Source organism: Schistocerca nitens, chromosome 12 (assembly GCF_023898315.1).
Source record: "Schistocerca nitens isolate TAMUIC-IGC-003100 chromosome 12, iqSchNite1.1, whole genome shotgun sequence".
NCBI lineage: Eukaryota > Metazoa > Arthropoda > Insecta > Orthoptera > Acrididae > Schistocerca > Schistocerca nitens.
This window is the reverse complement of record NC_064625.1, coordinates 54,724,270-54,743,741: the sequence shown is the minus strand read 5'-3', so window position 1 is coordinate 54,743,741 and position 19,472 is coordinate 54,724,270.

Below are 19,472 nucleotides of genomic sequence, written 5' to 3'. Positions count from 1 at the left end.
AGAAGAGCTACATTTATAGTTTTAGTTATCGATTATTGAATTATTGGTCGGTTTGGTGCCTTGGACATGACCGAGGAGCTTAAGATTTTGCATGAACCGAGGACTGGCAGCCACGTAACACGAGAAAATGTGAAAAGTGTTAATATGTAGTAAAAACCTTAGAAAATCTCCGTATTGCGTCATTCACCATCGAATCGATATAACGCGAGATCGTCACATTGGTCGCATTTCTCTCTGAAACGGTTACATTTATGGTCTGCCAGCCCTTGTCGCGTGCTGCGGTATGTGGGGACAATACAAGCAGCACAGTAGAACACAGGAGAAGCATCTAAGTTGATGCAATCGCCCAGTAAGAAGAGCTACATTTATAGTTTCAGTTATCGATTATTGAATTATTGGTCGGTTTGGTGCCTTGGACATGACCGAGGACCTTAAGATTTTGCATGAACCGAGGACTGGCAGCCACGTAACACGAGAAAGTGTGAAAAGTGTTAATATGTAGTAAAAACCTTAGAAAATCTCCGTGTTTCGTCATTCACCATCGAATCGATATAACGCGAGATCGTCACATTGGTCGCATTTCTCTCTGAAACGGTTACATTTATGGTCTGCCAGCCCTTGTCGCGTGCTGCGGTATGTGGGGACAATACAAGCAGCACAGTAGAACACAGGAGAAGCATCTAAGTTGATGCAATCGCCCAGTATGAAGAGCTACATTTATAGTTTTAGTTATCGATTATTGAATTATTGGTCGGTTTGGTGCCTTGGACATGACCGAGGACCTTAAGATTTTGCATGAACCGAGGACTGGTACCCACGTAACACGAGAAAATGTGAAAAGTGTTAATATGTAGTAAAAACCTTAGAAAATCTCCGTGTTTCGTCATTCACCATCGAATCGATATAACGCGAGATCGTCACATTGGCCGCATTTCTCTCTGAAACGGTTACATTTATGGTCTGCCAGCCCTTGTCGCATGCTGGGTTATGTGGGGACAATACAAGCAGCACAGTAGAACACAGGAGAAGCATCTAAGTTGATGCAATCGCCCAGTAAGAAGAGCTACATTTATAGTTTTAGTTATCGATTAATGAATTATTGGTCAGTTTGGTGCCTTGGACATGACCGAGGACCTTAAGATTTTGCATGAACCGAGGACTGGCAGCCACGTAACACGAGAAAATGTGAAAAGTGTTAATATGTAGTAAAAACCTTAGAAAATCTCCGTGTTTCGTCATTCACCATCGAATCGATATAACGCGAGATCGTCACATTGGTCGCATTTCTCCCTGAAACGGTTACATTTATGGTCTGCTAGCCCTTGTCGCGAGCTGCGGTATGTGGGGACAATACAAGCAGCACAGTAGAACACAGGAGAAGCATCTAAGTTGATGCAATCGCCCAGTAAGAAGAGCCACATTTATAGTTTTAGTTATCGATTATTGAATTATTGGTCGGTTTGGTGCCTTGGACATGACCGAGGACCTTAAGATTTTGCATGAACCGAGGACTGGCAGCCACGTAACACGAGAAAATGTGAAAAGTGTTAATATGTAGTAAAAACCTTAGAAAATCTCCGTATTTCGTCATTCACCATCGAATCGATATAACGCGAGATCGTCACATTGGTCGCATTTCTCTCTGAAACGGTTACATTTATGGTCTGCCAGCCCTTGTCGCGTGCTGCGGTATGTGGGGACAATACAAGCAGCACAGTAGAGCACAGGAGAAGCATCTAAGTTGATGCAATCGCATAGTAAGAAGAGCTACATTTATAGTTTTAGTTATCGATTATTGAATTATTGGTCGGTTTGGTGCCTTGGACATGACCGAGGACCTTAAGATTTTGCATGAACCGAGGACTGGCAGCCACGTAACACGAGAAAATGTGAAAAGTGTTGATATGTAGTAAAAACCTTAGAAAATCTCCGTGTTTCGTCATTCACCATCGAATCGATATAACGCGAGATCGTCACATTGGTCGCATTTCTCTCTGAAACGGTTACATTTATGGTCTGCCAGCCCTTGTCGCGTGCTGCTATATGTGGGGACAATACAAGCAGCACAGTAGAACACAGGAGAAGCATCTAAGTTGATGCAATCGCCCAGTAAGAAGAGCTACATTTATAGTTTTAGCTATCGATTATTGAATTATTGGTCGGTTTGGTGCCTTGGACATGACCGAGGACCTTAAGATTTTGCATGAACTGAGGACTGGTACCCACGTAACACGAGAAAATGTGAAAAGTGTTAATATGTTGTAAAAACCTTAGAAAATCTCCGTGTTTCGTCATTCACCATCGAATCGATATAACGCGAGATCGTCACATTGGTCGCATTTCTCTCTGAAACGGTTACATTTATGGTCTGCCAGCCCTTGTCGCGTGCTGGGTTATGTGGGGACAATACAAGCAGCACAGTAGAACACAGGAGAAGCATCTAAGTTGATGCAATCGCCCAGTAAGAAGAGCTACATTTATAGTTTTAGTTATCGATTATTGAATTATTGGTCGGTTTGGTGCCTTGGACATGACCGAGGACCTTAAGATTTTGCATGAACCGAGGACTGGCAGCCACGTAACACGAGAAAATGTGAAAAGTGTTAATATTTAGTAAAAACCTTAGAAAATCTCCGTGTTTCGTCATTCACCATCGAATCGATATAACGCGAGATCGTCACATTGGTCGCATTTCTCTCTGAAACGGTTACATTTATGGTCTGCCAGCCCTTGTCGCGTGCTGCGGTATGTGGGGACAATACAAACAGCACAGTAGAACACAGGAGAAGCATCTAAGTTGATGCAATCGCCCAGTAAGAAGAGCTACATTTATAGTCTTAGTTATCGATTATTGAATTATTGGTCGGTTTGGTGCCTTGGACATGACCGAGGACCTTAAGATTTTGCATGAACCGAGGACTGGCAGCCACGTAACACGAGATAATGTGAAAAGTGTTAATATGTAGTAAAAACCTTAGAAAATCTCCGTGTTTCGTCATTCACCATCGAATCGATATAACGCGAGATCGTCACATTGGTCGCATTTCTCTCTGAAACGGTTACATTTATGGTCTGCCAGCCCTTGTCGCGTGCTGCGGTATGTGGGGACAATACAAGCAGCACAGTAGAACACAGGAGAAGCATCTAAGTTGATGCAATCGCCCAGTAAGAAGAGCCACATTTATAGTTTTAGTTATCGATTATTGAATTATTGGTCGGTTTGGTGCCTTGGACATGACCGAGGAAATAAGATTTTGCATGAACCGAGGACTGGCAGCCACGTAACACGAGAAAATGTGAAAAGTGTTAATATGTAGTAAAAACCTTAGAAAATCTCCGTGTTTCGTCATTCACCATCGAATCGATATAACGCGAGATCGTCACATTGGTCGCATTTCTCTCTGAAACGGTTACATTTATGGTCTGCCAGCCCTCGTCGCGTGCTGCGATATGTGGGGACAATACAAGCAGCACAGTAGAACACAGGAGAAGCATCTAAGTTGATGCAATCGCCCAGTAAGAAGAGCTACATTTATAGTTTTAGTTATCGATTATTGAATTATTGGTCGGTTTGGTGCCTTGGACATGACCGAGGACCTTAAGATTTTGCATGAACCGAGGACTGGTACCCACGTAACACGAGAAAATGTGAAAAGTGTTAATATGTAGTAAAAACCTTAGAAAATCTCCATGTTTCGTCATTCACCATCGAATCGATATAACGCGAGATCGTCACATTGGTCGCATTTCTCTCTGAAACGGTTACATTTATGGTCTGCCAGCCCTTGTCGCGGGCTGGGTTATTTGGGGACAATACAAGCAGCACAGTAGAACACAGGAGAAGCATCTAAGTTGATGCAATCGCCTAGTAAGAAGAGCTACATTTATAGTTTTAGTTATTGATTATTGAATTATTGGTCGGTTTGGTGCCTTGGACATGACCGAGGACCTTAAGATTTTGCATGAACCGAGGACTGGCAGCCACGTAACACGAGAAAATGTGAAAAGTGTTAATATGTAGTAAAAACCTTAGAAAATCTCCGTGTTTCGTCATTCACCATCGAATCGATATAACGCGAGATCGTCACATTGGTCGCATTTCTCTCTGAAACGGTTACATTTATGGTCTGCCAGCCCTTGTCGCGTGCTGCGGTATGTGGGGACAATACAAGCAGCACAGTAGAACACAGGAGAAGCATCTAAGTTGATGCAATCGCCCAGTAAGAAGAGCTACATTTATAGTTTTAGTTATCGATTATTGAATTATTGGTCGGTTTGGTGCCTTGGACATGACCGAGGACCTTAAGATTTTGCATGAACCGAGGACTGGCAGCCACGTAACACGAGAAGATGTGAAAAGTGTTAATATGTAGTAAAAACCTTAGAAAATCTCCGTGTTTCGTCATTCACCATCGAATCGATATAACGCGAGATCGTCACATTGGTCGCATTTCTCTCTGAAACGGTTACATTTATGGTCTGCCAGCCCTTGTCGCGTGCTGCGGTATGTGGGGACAATACAAGCAGCACAGTAGAACACAGGAGAAGCATCTAAGTTGATGCAATCGCCCAGTAAGAAGAGCTACATTTATAGTTTTAGTTATCGATTATTGAATTATTGGTCGGTTTGGTGCCTTGGACATGACCGAGGAAATAAGATTTTGCATGAACCGAGGACTGGCAGCCACGTAACACGAGAAAATGTGAAAAGCGTTAATATGTAGTAAAAACCTTAGAAAATCTCCGTGTTTCGTCATTCACCATCGAATCGATATAACGCGAGATCGTCACATTGGTCGCATTTCTCTCTGAAACGGTTACATTTATGGTCTGCCAGCCCTCGTCGCGTGCTGCGATATGTGGGGACAATACAAGCAGCACAGTAGAACACAGGAGAAGCATCTAAGTTGATGCAATCGCCCAGTAAGAAGAGCTATATTTATAGTTTTAGTTATCGATTATTGAATTATTGGTCGGTTTGGTGCCTTGGACATGACCGAGGACCTTAAGATTTTGCATGAACCGAGGACTGGCAGCCACGTAACACGAGAAAATGTGAAAAGTGTTAATATTTAGTAAAAACCTTAGAAAATCTCCGTGTTTCGTCATTCACCATCGAATCGATATAACGCGAGATCGTCACATTGGTCGCATTTCTCTCTGAAACGGTTACATTTATGGTCTGCCAGCCCTTGTCGCGTGCTGGGTTATGTGGGGACAATACAAGCAACACAGTAGAACACAGGAGAAGCATCTAAGTTGATGCAATCGCCCAGTAAGAAGAGCTACATTTATAGTTTTAGTTATCGATTATTGAATTATTGGTCGGTTTGGTGCCTTGGACATGACCGAGGACCTTAAGATTTTACATGAACCGAGGACTGGCAGCCACGTAACACGAGAAAATGTGAAAAGTGTTAATATGTAGTAAAAACCTTAGAAAATCTCCGTGTTTCGTCATTCACCTTCGAATCGATATAACGCGAGATCGTCACATTGGTCGCATTTCTCTCTGAAACGGTTACATTTATGGTCTGCCAGCCCTTGTCGCGTGCTGCGGTATGTGGGAACAATACAAGCTCACAGTAGAACACAGGAGAAGCATCTTAGTTGATGCAATCGCCCAGTAAAAAGAGCTACATTTATAGCTTTAGTTATCGATTATTGAATTATTGGTCGGTTTGGTGCCTTGGACATGACCGAGGACCTTAAGATTTTGCATGAACCGAGGACTGGTACCCACGTAACACGAGAAAATGTGAAAAGTGTTAATATGTAGTAAAAACCTTAGAAAATCTCCATGTTTCGTCATTCACCATCGAATCGATATAACGCGAGTCGTCACATTGGTCGCATTTCTCTCTGAAACGGTTACATTTATGGTCTGCCAGCCCTTGTCGCGTGCTGCGGTATGTGGGGACAATACAAGCAGCACAGTAGAGCACAGGAGAAGCATCTAAGTTGATGCAATCGCATAGTAAGAAGAGCTACATTTATAGTTTTAGTTATCGATTATTGAATTATTGGTCGGTTTGGTGCCTTGGACATGACCGAGGACCTTAAGATTTTGCATGAACCTAGGACTGGCAGCCACGTAACACGAGAAAATGTGAAAAGTGTTAATATGTAGTAAAAACCTTAGAAAATCTCCGTGTTTCGTCATTCACCATCGAATCGATATAACGCGAGATCGTCACATTGGTCGCATTTCTCTCTGAAACGGTTACATTTATGGTCTGCCAGCCCTTGTCGCGTGCTGCTATATGTGGGGACAATACAAGCAGCACAGTAGAACACAGGAGAAGCATCTAAGTTGATGCAATCGCCCAGTAAGAAGAGCTACATTTATAGTTTTAGTTATCGATTATTGAATTATTGGTCGGTTTGGTGCCTTGGACATGACCGAGGACCTTAAGATTTTGCATGAACCGAGGACTGGCAGCCACGTAACACGAGAAAATGTGAAAAGTGTTAATATTTAGTAAAAACCTTAGAAAATCACCGTGTTTCGTCATTCACCACCGAATCGATTTAACGCGAGATCGTCACATTGGTCGCATTTCTCTCTGAAACGGTTACATTTATGGTCTGCCAGCCCTCGTCGCGTGCTGCGGTATGTGGGGACAATACAAGCAGCACAGTAGAACACAGGAGAAGCATCTAAGTTGATGCAATCGCCCAGTAAGAAGAGCTACATTTATAGTTTTAGTTATCGATTATTGAATTATTGGTCGGTTTGGTGCCTTGGACATGACCGAGGACCTTAAGATGTTGCATGAACCGAGGACTGGCAGCCACGTAACACGAGAAAATGTGAAAAGTGTTAATATGTAGTAAAAACCTTAGAAAATCTCCGTGTTTCGTCATTCACCATCGAATCGATATAACGCGAGATCGTCACATTGGTCGCATTTCTCTCTGAAACGGTTACATTTATGGTCTGCCAGCCCTTGTCGCGTGCTGCGGTATGTGGGGACAATACAAGCAGCACAGTAGAACACAGGAGAAGCATCTAAGTTGATGCAATCGCCCAGTAAGAAGAGCTACATTTATTGTTTTAGTTATCGATTATTGAATTATTGGTCGGTTTGGTGCCTTGGACATGACCGAGGACCTTAAGATTTTGCATGAACCGAGGACTGGCAGCCACGTAACACGAGAAAATGTGAAAAGTGTTAATATGTAGTAAAAACCTTAGAAAATCTCCGTGTTTCGTCATTCACCATCGAATCGATATAACGCGAGATCGTCACATTGGTCGCATTTCTCTCTGAAACGGTTACATTTATGGTCTGCCAGCCCTTGTCGCGTGCTGGGTTATGTGGGGACAATACAAGCAGCACAGTAGAACACAGGAGAAGCATCTAAGTTGATGCAATCGCCCAGTAAGAAGAGCTACATTTATAGTTTTAGTTATCGATTATTGAATTATTGGTCGGTTTGGTGCCTTGGACATGACCGAGGACCTTAAGATGTTGCATGAACCGAGGACTGGCAGCCACGTAACACGAGAAAATGTGAAAAGTGTTAATATGTAGTAAAAACCTTAGAAAATCTCCGTGTTTCGTCATTCACCATCGAATCGATATAACGCGAGATCGTCACATTGGTCGCATTTCTCTCTGAAACGGTTACATTTATGGTCTGCCAGCCCTTGTCGCGTGCTGCGGTATGTGGGGACAATACAAGCAGCACAGTAGAACACAGGAGAAGCATCTAAGTTGATGCAATCGCCCAGTAAGAAGAGCTACATTTATAGTTTTAGTTATCCATTATTGAATTATTGGTCGGTTTAGTGCCTTGGACATGACCGAGGACCTTAAGATTTTGCATGAACCGAGGACTGGCAGCCACGTAACACGAGAAAATGTGAAAAGTGTTAATATGTAGTAAAAACCTTAGAAAATCTCCGTGTTTCGTCATTCACCATCGAATCGATATAACGCGAGATCGTCACATTGGTCGCATTTCTCTCTGAAACGGTTACATTTATGGTCTGCCAGCCCTTGTCGCGTGCTGCGGTATGTGGGGACAATACAAGCAGCACAGTAGAACACAGGAGAAGCATCTAAGTTGATGCAATCGCCCAGTAAGAAGAGCTACATTTATTGTTTTAGTTATCGATTATTGAATTATTGGTCGGTTTGGTGCCTTGGACATGACCGAGGACCTTAAGATTTTGCATGAACCGAGGACTGGCAGCCACGTAACACGAGAAAATGTGAAAAGTGTTAATATGTAGTAAAAACCTTAGAAAATCTCCGTGTTTCGTCATTCACCATCGAATCGATATAACGCGAGATCGTCACATTGGTCGCATTTCTCTCTGAAACGGTTACATTTATGGTCTGCCAGCCCTTGTCGCGTGCTGCGGTATGTGGGGACAATACAAGCAGCACAGTAGAACACAGAAGAAGCATCTAAGTTGATGCAATCGCCCAGTAAGAAGAGCTACATTTATTGTTTTAGTTATCGATTATTGAATTATTGGTCGGTTTGGTGCCTTGGACATGACCGAGGACCTTAAGATTTTGCATGAACCGAGGACTGGCAGCCACGTAACACCAGAAAATGTGAAAAGTGTTAATATGTAGTAAAAACCTTAGAAAATCTCCGTGTTTCGTCATTCACCATCGAATCGATATAACGCGAGATCGTCACATTGGTCGCATTTCTCTCTGAAACGGTTACATTTATGGTCTGCCAGCCCTTGTCGCGTGCTGCGGTATGTGAGGACAATACAAGCAGCACAGTAGAACACAGGAGAAGCATCTAAGTTGATGCAATCGCCCAGTAAGAAGAGCTACATTTATTGTTTTAGTTATCGATTATTGAATTATTGGTCGGTTTGGTGCCTTGGACATGACCGAGGACCTTAAGATTTTGCATGAACCGAGGACTGGCAGCCACGTAACACGAGAAAATGTGAAAAGTGTTAATATGTAGTAAAAACCTTAGAAAATCTCCGTGTTTCGTCATTCACCATCGAATCGATATAACGCGAGATCGTCACATTGGTCGCAATTCTCTCTGAAACGGTTACATTTATGGTCTGCCAGCCCTTGTCGCGTGCTGCGGTATGTGGGGACAATACAAGCAGCACAGTAGAACACAGGAGAAGCATCTAAGTTGATGCAATCGCCCAGTAAGAAGAGCTACATTTATAGTTTTAGTTATCGATTATTGAATTATTGGTCGGTTTGGTGTCTTGGACATGACCGAGGACCTTAAGATTTTGCATGAACCGAGGACTGGCAGCCACGTAACACGAGAAAATGTGAAAAGTGTTAATATGCAGTATAAACCTTAGAAAATCTCCGTGTTTCGTCATTCACCTTCGAATCGATATAACGCGAGATCGTCACATTGGTCGCATTTCTCTCTGAAACGGTTACATTTATGGTCTGCCAGCCCTTGTCGCGTGCTGCGGTATGTGGGAACAATACAAGCTCACAGTAGAACACAGGAGAAGCATCTTAGTTGATGCAATCGCCCAGTAAGAAGAGCTACATTTATAGCTTTAGTTATCGATTATTGAATTATTGGTCGGTTTGGTGCCTTGGACATGACCGAGGACCTTAAGATTTTGCATGAACCGAGGACTGGTACCCACGTAACACGAGAAAATGTGAAAAGTGTTAATATGTAGTAAAAACCTTAGAAAATCTCCATGTTTCGTCATTCACCATCGAATCGATATAACGCGAGATCGTCACATTGGTCGCATTTCTCTCTGAAACGGTTACATTTATGGTCTGCCAGCCCTTGTCACGGGCTGGGTTATTTGGGGACAATACAAGCAGCACAGTAGAACACAGGAGAAGCATCTAAGTTGATGCAATCGCCCAGTAAGAAGAGCTACATTTATAGTTTTAGTTATCGATTATTGAATTATTGGTCGGTTTGGTGCCTTGGACATGACCGAGGACCTTAAGATTTTGCATGAACCGAGGACTGGCAGCCACGTAACACGAGAAAATGTGAAAAGTGTTAATATGTAGTAAAAACCTTAGAAAATCTCCGTGTTGCGTCATTCACCATCGAATCGATATAACGCGAGATCGTCACATTGGTCGCATTTCTCTCTGAAACGGTTACATTTATGGTCTGCCAGCCCTTGTCGCGTGCTGCGGTATGTGGGGACAATACAAGCAGCACAGTAGAACACAGGAGAAGCATCTAAGTTGATGCAATCGCCCAGTAAGAAGAGCTACATTTATAGTTTTAGTTATCGATTATTGAATTATTGGTCGGTTTGGTGCCTTGGACATCACCGAGGACCTTAAGATTTTGCATGAACCGAGGACTGGCAGCCACGTAACACGAGAAAATGTGAAAAGTGTTAATATGTAGTAAAAACCTTAGAAAATCTCCGTGTTTCGTCATTCACCACCGAATCGATATAACGCGAGTCGTCACATTGGTCGCATTTCTCTCTGAAACGGTTACATTTATGGTCTGCCAGCCCTCGTCGCGTGCTGCGGTATGTGGGGACAATACAAGCAGCACAGTAGAACACAGGAGAAGCATCTAAGTTGATGCAATCGCCCAGTAAGAAGAGCTACATTTATAGTTTTAGTTATCGATTATTGAATTATTGGTCGGTTTGGTGCCTTGGACATGACCGAGGACCTTAAGATGTTGCATGAACCGAGGACTGGCAGCCACGTAACACGAGAAAATGTGAAAAGTGTTAATATGTAGTAAAAACCTTAGAAAATCTCCGTGTTTCGTCATTCACCATCGAATCGATATAACGCGAGATCGTCACATTGGTCGCATTTCTCTCTGAAACGGTTACATTTATGGTCTGCCAGCCCTTGTCGCGTGCTGCGGTATGTGGGGACAATACAAGCAGCACAGTAGAACACAGGAGAAGCATCTAAGTTGATGCAATCGCCCAGTAAGAAGAGCTACATTTATAGTTTTAGTTATCGATTATTGAATTATTGGTCGGTTTGGTGCCTTGGACATGACCGAGGACCTTAAGATTTTGCATGAACCGAGGACTGGCAGCCACGTAACACGAGAAAATGTGAAAAGTGTTAATATGTAGTACAAACCTTAGAAAATCTCCGTGTTTCGTCATTCACCATCGAATCGATATAACGCGAGATCGTCACATTGGTCGCATTTCTCTCTGAAACGGTTACATTTATGGTCTGCCAGCCCTTGTCGCGTGCTGGGTTATGTGGGGACAATACAAGCAGCACAGTAGAACACAGGAGAAGCATCTAAGTTGATGCAATCGCCCAGTAAGAAGAGCTACATTTATAGTTTTAGTTATCGATTATTGAATTATTGGTCGGTTTGGTGCCTTGGACATGACCGAGGACCTTAAGATGTTGCATGAACCGAGGACTGGCAGCCACGTAACACGAGAAAATGTGAAAAGTGTTAATATGTAGTAAAAACCTTAGAAAATCTCCGTGTTTCGTCATTCACCATCGAATCGATATAACGCGAGATCGTCACATTGGTCGCATTTCTCTCTGAAACGGTTACATTTATGGTCTGCCAGCCCTTGTCGCGTGCTGCGGTATGTGGGGACAATACAAGCAGCACAGTAGAACACAGGAGAAGCATCTAAGTTGATGCAATCGCCCAGTAAGAAGAGCTACATTTATTGTTTTAGTTATCGATTATTGAATTATTGGTCGGTTTGGTGCCTTGGACATGACCGAGGACCTTAAGATTTTGCATGAACCGAGGACTGGCAGCCACGTAACACGAGAAAATGTGAAAAGTGTTAATATGTAGTAAAAACCTTAGAAAATCTCCGTGTTTCGTCATTCACCATCGAATCGATATAACGCGAGATCGTCACATTGGTCGCATTTCTCTCTGAAACGGTTACATTTATGGTCTGCCAGCCCTTGTCGCGTGCTGCGGTATGTGGGGACAATACAAGCAGCACAGTAGAACACAGGAGAAGCATCTAAGTTGATGCAATCGCCCAGTAAGAAGAGCTACATTTATAGTTTTAGTTATCGATTATTGAATTATTGGTCGGTTTGGTGCCTTGGACATGACCGAGGACCTTAAGATTTTGCATGAACCGAGGACTGGCAGCCACGTAACACGAGAAAATGTGAAAAGTGTTAATATGTAGTAAAAACCTTAGAAAATCTCCGTGTTTCGTCATTCACCATCGAATCGATATAACGCGAGATCGTCACATTGGTCGCATTTCTCTCTGAAACGGTTACATTTATGGGTTGCCAGCCCTTGTCGCGTGCTGCGGTATGTGGGGACAATACAAGCAGCACAGTAGAACACAGGAGAAGCATCTAAGTTGATGCAATCGCCCAGTAAGAAGAGCTACATTTATAGTTTTAGTTATCGATTATTGAATTATTGGTCGGTTTGGTGCCTTGGACATGACCGAGGACCTTAAGATTTTGCATGAACCGAGGACTGGCAGCCACGTAACACGAGAAAATGTGAAAAGTGTTAATATGTAGTAAAAACCTTAGAAAATCTCCGTGTTTCGTCATTCACCATCGAATCGATATAACGCGAGATCGTCACATTGGTCGCAATTCTCTCTGAAACGGTTACATTTATGGTCTGCCAGCCCTTGTCGCGTGCTGCGGTATGTGGGGACAATACAAGCAGCACAGTAGAACACAGGAGAAGCATCTAAGTTGATGCAATCGCCCAGTAAGAAGAGCTACATTTATTGTTTTAGTTATCGATTATTGAATTATTGGTCGGTTTGGTGCCTTGGACATGACCGAGGACCTTAAGATTTTGCATGAACCGAGGACTGGCAGCCACGTAACACGAGAAAATGTGAAAAGTGTTAATATGTAGTAAAAACCTTAGAAAATCTCCGTGTTTCGTCATTCACCATCGAATCGATATAACGCGAGATCGTCACATTGGTCGCATTTCTCTCTGAAACGGTTACATTTATGGTCTGCCAGCCCTTGTCGCGTGCTGCGGTATGTGGGGACAATACAAGCAGCACAGTAGAACACAGGAGAAGCATCTAAGTTGATGCAATCGCCCAGTAAGAAGAGCTACATTTATAGTTTTAGTTATCGATTATTGAATTATTGGTCGGTTTGGTGCCTTGGACATGACCGAGGACCTTAAGATTTTGCATGAACCGAGGACTGGCAGCCACGTAACACCAGAAAATGTGAAAAGTGTTAATATGTAGTAAAAACCTTAGAAAATCTCCGTGTTTCGTCATTCACCATCGAATCGATATAACGCGAGATCGTCACATTGGTCGCATTTCTCTCTGAAACGGTTACATTTATGGGTTGCCAGCCCTTGTCGCGTGCTGCGGTATGTGGGGACAATACAAGCAGCACAGTAGAACACAGGAGAAGCATCTAAGTTGATGCAATCGCCCAGTAAGAAGAGCTACATTTATTGTTTTAGTTATCGATTATTGAATTATTGGTCGGTTTGGTGCCTTGGACATGACCGAGGACCTTAAGATTTTGCATGAACCGAGGACTGGCAGCCACGTAACACGAGAAAATGTGAAAAGTGTTAATATGTAGTAAAAACCTTAGAAAATCTCCGTGTTTCGTCATTCACCATCGAATCGATATAACGCGAGATCGTCACATTGGTCGCAATTCTCTCTGAAACGGTTACATTTATGGTCTGCCAGCCCTTGTCGCGTGCTGCGGTATGTGGGGACAATACAAGCAGCACAGTAGAACACAGGAGAAGCATCTAAGTTGATGCAATCGCCCAGTAAGAAGAGCTACATTTATTGTTTTAGTTATCGATTATTGAATTATTGGTCGGTTTGGTGCCTTGGACATGACCGAGGACCTTAAGATTTTGCATGAACCGAGGACTGGCAGCCACGTAACACGAGAAAATGTGAAAAGTGTTAATATGTAGTAAAAACCTTAGAAAATCTCCGTGTTTCGTCATTCACCATCGAATCGATATAACGCGAGATCGTCACATTGGTCGCATTTCTCTCTGAAACGGTTACATTTATGGTCTGCCAGCCCTTGTCGCGTGCTGCGGTATGTGGGGACAATACAAGCAGCACAGTAGAACACAGGAGAAGCATCTAAGTTGATGCAATCGCCCAGTAAGAAGAGCTACATTTATAGTTTTAGTTATCGATTATTGAATTATTGGTCGGTTTGGTGCCTTGGACATGACCGAGGACCTTAAGATTTTGCATGAACCGAGGACTGGCAGCCACGTAACACCAGAAAATGTGAAAAGTGTTAATATGTAGTAAAAACCTTAGAAAATCTCCGTGTTTCGTCATTCACCATCGAATCGATATAACGCGAGATCGTCACATTGGTCGCATTTCTCTCTGAAACGGTTACATTTATGGGTTGCCAGCCCTTGTCGCGTGCTGCGGTATGTGGGGACAATACAAGCAGCACAGTAGAACACAGGAGAAGCATCTAAGTTGATGCAATCGCCCAGTAAGAAGAGCTACATTTATAGTTTTAGTTATCGATTATTGAATTATTGGTCGGTTTGGTGCCTTGGACATGACCGAGGACCTTAAGATTTTGCATGAACCGAGGACTGGCAGCCACGTAACACGAGAAAATGTGAAAAGTGTTAATATGTAGTAAAAACCTTAGAAAATCTCCGTGTTTCGTCATTCACCATCGAATCGATATAACGCGAGATCGTCACATTGGTCGCAATTCTCTCTGAAACGGTTACATTTATGGTCTGCCAGCCCTTGTCGCGTGCTGCGGTATGTGGGGACAATACAAGCAGCACAGTAGAACACAGGAGAAGCATCTAAGTTGATGCAATCGCCCAGTAAGAAGAGCTACATTTATTGTTTTAGTTATCGATTATTGAATTATTGGTCGGTTTGGTGCCTTGGACATGACCGAGGACCTTAAGATTTTGCATGAACCGAGGACTGGCAGCCACGTAACACCAGAAAATGTGAAAAGTGTTAATATGTAGTAAAAACCTTAGAAAATCTCCGTGTTTCGTCATTCACCATCGAATCGATATAACGCGAGATCGTCACATTGGTCGCATTTCTCTCTGAAACGGTTACATTTATGGTCTGCCAGCCCTTGTCGCGTGCTGCGGTATGTGGGGACAATACAAGCAGCACAGTAGAACACAGGAGAAGCATCTAAGTTGATGCAATCGCCCAGTAAGAAGAGCTACATTTATAGTTTTAGTTATCGATTATTCAATTATTGGTCGGTTTGGTGCCTTGGACATGACCTAGGACCTTAAGATTTTGCATGAACCGAGGACTGGCAGCCACGTAACACGAGAAAATGTGAAAAGTGTTAATATGTAGTAAAAACCTTAGAAAATCTCCGTGTTTCGTCATTCACCATCGAATCGATATAACGCGAGATCGTCACATTGGTCGCATTTCTCTCTGAAACGGTTACATTTATGGTCTGCCAGCCCTTGTCGCGTGCTGCGGTATGTGGGGACAATACAAGCAGCACAGTAGAACACAGGAGAAGCATCTTAGTTGATGCAATCGCCCAGTAAGAAGAGCTACATTTATAGTTTTAGTTATCGATTATCGAATTATTGGTCGGTTTGGTGCCTTGGACATGACCGAGGACCTTAAGATATTACATGAACCGAGGACTGGCAGCCACGTAACACGAGAAAATGTGAAAAGTGTTAATATGTAGTAAAAACCTTAGAAATTCTCCGTGTTTCGTCATTCACCATCGAATCGATATAACGCGAGATCGTCACATTGGTCGCATTTCTCTCTGAAACGGTTACATTTATGGTCTGCCAGCCCTTGTCGCGTGCTGCGGTATGTGGGGACAATACAAGCAGCACAGTAGAACACAGGAGAAGCATCTAAGTTGATGCAATCGCCCAGTAAGAAGAGCTACATTTATAGTTTTAGTTATCGATTATTGAATTATTGGTCGGTTTGGTGCCTTGGACATGACCGAGGACCTTAAGATTTTGTATGAACCGAGGACTGGCAGCCACGTAACACGAGAAAATGTGAAAAGTGTTAATATGTAGTAAAAACCTTAGAAAATCTCCGTGTTTCGTCATTCACCATCGAATCGATATAACGCGAGATCGTCACATTGGTCGCATTTCTCTCTGAAACGGTTACATTTATGGTCTGCCAGCCCTCGTCGCGTGCTGCGGTATGTGGGGACAATACAAGCAGCACAGTAGAACACAGGAGAAGCATCTAAGTTGATGCAATCGCCCAGTAAGAAGAGCTACATTTATAGTTTTAGTTATCGATTATTGAATTATTGGTCGGTTTGGTGCCTTGGACATGACCTAGGACCTTAAGATTTTGCATGAACCGAGGACTGGCAGCCACGTAACACGAGAAAATGTGAAAAGTGTTAATATGTAGTAAAAACCTTAGAAAATCTCCGTGTTTCGTCATTCACCATCGAATCGATATAACGCGAGATCGTCACATTGGTCGCATTTCTCTCTGAAACGGTTACATTTATGGTCTGCCAGCCCTTGTCGCGTGCTGCGGTATGTGGGGACAATACAAGCAGCACAGTAGAACACAGGAGAAGCATCTTAGTTGATGCAATCGCCCAGTAAGAAGAGCTACATTTATAGTTTTAGTTATCGATTATCGAATTATTGGTCGGTTTGGTGCCTTGGACATGACCGAGGACCTTAAGATATTACATGAACCGGGGACTGGCAGCCACGTAACACGAGAAAATGTGAAAAGTGTTAATATGTAGTAAAAACCTTAGAAAATCTCCGTGTTTCGTCATTCACCATCGAATCGATATAACGCGAGATCGTCACATTGGTCGCATTTCTCTCTGAAACGGTTACATTTATGGTCTGCCAGCCCTTGTCGCGTGCTCCGGTATGTGGGGACAATACAAGCAGCACAGTAGAACACAGGAGAAGCATCTAAGTTGATGCAATCGCCCAGTAAGAAGAGCTACATTTATAGTTTTAGTTATCGATTATTGAATTATTGGTCGGTTTGGTGCCTTGGACATGACCTAGGACCTTAAGATTTTGCATGAACCGAGGACTGGCAGCCACGTAACACGAGAAAATGTGAAAAGTGTTAATATGTAGTAAAAACCTTAGAAAATCTCCGTGTTTCGTCATTCACCATCGAATCGATATAACGCGAGATCGTCACATTGGTCGCATTTCTCTCTGAAACGGTTACATTTATGGTCTGCCAGCCCTTGTCGCGTGCTGCGGTATGTGGGGACAATACAAGCAGCACAGTAGAACACAGGAGAAGCATCTTAGTTGATGCAATCGCCCAGTAAGAAGAGCTACATTTATAGTTTTAGTTATCGATTATCGAATTATTGGTCGGTTTGGTGCCTTGGACATGACCGAGGACCTTAAGATATTACATGAACCGGGGACTGGCAGCCACGTAACACGAGAAAATGTGAAAAGTGTTAATATGTAGTAAAAACCTTAGAAAATCTCCGTGTTTCGTCATTCACCATCGAATCGATATAACGCGAGATCGTCACATTGGTCGCATTTCTCTCTGAAACGGTTACATTTATGGTCTGCCAGCCCTTGTCGCGTGCTGCGGTATGTGGGGACAATACAAGCAGCACAGTAGAACACAGGAGAAGCATCTAAGTTGATGCAATCGCCCAGTAAGAAGAGCTACATTTATAGTTTTAGTTATCGATTATTGAATTATTGGTCGGTTTGGTGCCTTGGACATGACCGAGGACCTTAAGATTTTGCATGAACCGAGGACTGGCAGCTACGTAACACGAGAAAATGTGAAAAGTGTTAATATGTAGTAAAAACCTTTGAAAATCTCCGTGTTTCGTCATTCACCATCGAATCGATATAACGCGAGATCGTCACATTGGTCGCATTTCTCTCTGAAACGGTTACATTTATGGTCTGCCAGCCCTTGTCGCGTGCTCCGGTATGTGGGGACAATACAAGCAGCACAGTAGAACACAGGAGAAGCATCTAAGTTGATGCAATCGCCCAGTAAGAAGAGCTACATTTATAGTTTTAGTTATCGATTATTGAATTATTGGTCGGTTTGGTGCCTTGGACATGACCGAGGACCTTAAGATTTTGCATGAACCGAGGACTGGCAGCCACGTAACACGAGAAAATGTGAAAAGTGTTAATATGTAGTAAAAACTTTAGAAAATCTCCGTGTTTCGTCATTCACCATCGAATCGATATAACGCGAGATCGTCACATTGGTCGCATTTCTCTCTGAAACGGTTACATTTATGGTCTGCCAGCCCTTGTCGCGTGCTGCGGTATGTGGGGACAATACAAGCAGCACAGTAGAACACAGGAGAAGCATCTTAGTTGATGCAATCGCCCAGTAAGAAGAGCTACATTTATAGTTTTAGTTATCGATTATCGAATTATTGGTCGGTTTGGTGCCTTGGACATGACCGAGGACCTTAAGATATTACATGAACCGGGGACTGGCAGCCACGTAACACGAGAAAATGTGTAAAGTGTTAATATGTAGTAAAAACCTTAGAAAATCTCCGTGTTTCGTCATTCACCATCGAATCGATATAACGCGAGATCGTCACATTGGTCGCATTTCTCTCTGAAACGGTTACATTTATGGTCTGCCAGCCCTTGTCGCGTGCTGCGGTATGTGGGGACAATACAAGCAGCACAGTAGAACACAGGAGAAGCATCTAAGTTGATGCAATCGCCCAGTAAGAAGAGCTACATTTATAGTTTTAGTTATCGATTATTGAATTATTGGTCGGTTTGGTGCCTTGGACATGACCGAGGACCTTAAGATTTTGCATGAACCGAGGACTGGCAGCTACGTAACACGAGAAAATGTGAAAAGTGTTAATATGTAGTAAAAACCTTACAAAATCTCCGTGTTTCGTCATTCACCATCGAATCGATATAACGCGAGATCGTCACATTGGTCGCATTTCTCTCTGAAACGGTTACATTTATGGTCTGCCAGCCCTTGTCGCGTGCTCCGGTATGTGGGGACAATACAAGCAGCACAGTAGAACACAGGAGAAGCATCTTAGTTGATGCAATCGCCCAGTAAGAAGAGCTACATTTATAGTTTTAGTTATCGATTATCGAATTATTGGTCGGTTTGGTGCCTTGGACATGACCGAGGACCTTAAGATATTACATGAACCGGGGACTGGCAGCCACGTAACACGAGAAAATGTGAAAAGTGTTAATATGTAGTAAAAACCTTAGAAAATCTCCGTGTTTCGTCATTCACCATCGAATCGATATAACGCGAGATCGTCACATTGGTCGCATTTCTCTCTGAAACGGTTACATTTATGGTCTGCCAGCCCTTGTCGCGTGCTGCGGTATGTGGGGACAATACAAGCAGCACAGTAGAACACAGGAGAAGCATCTAAGTTGATGCAATCGCCCAGTAAGAAGAGCTACATTTATAGTTTTAGTTATCGATTATTGTATTATTGGTCGGTTTGGTGCCTTGGACATGACTGAGGACCTTAAGATTTTGCATGAACCGAGGACTGGCAGCCACGTAA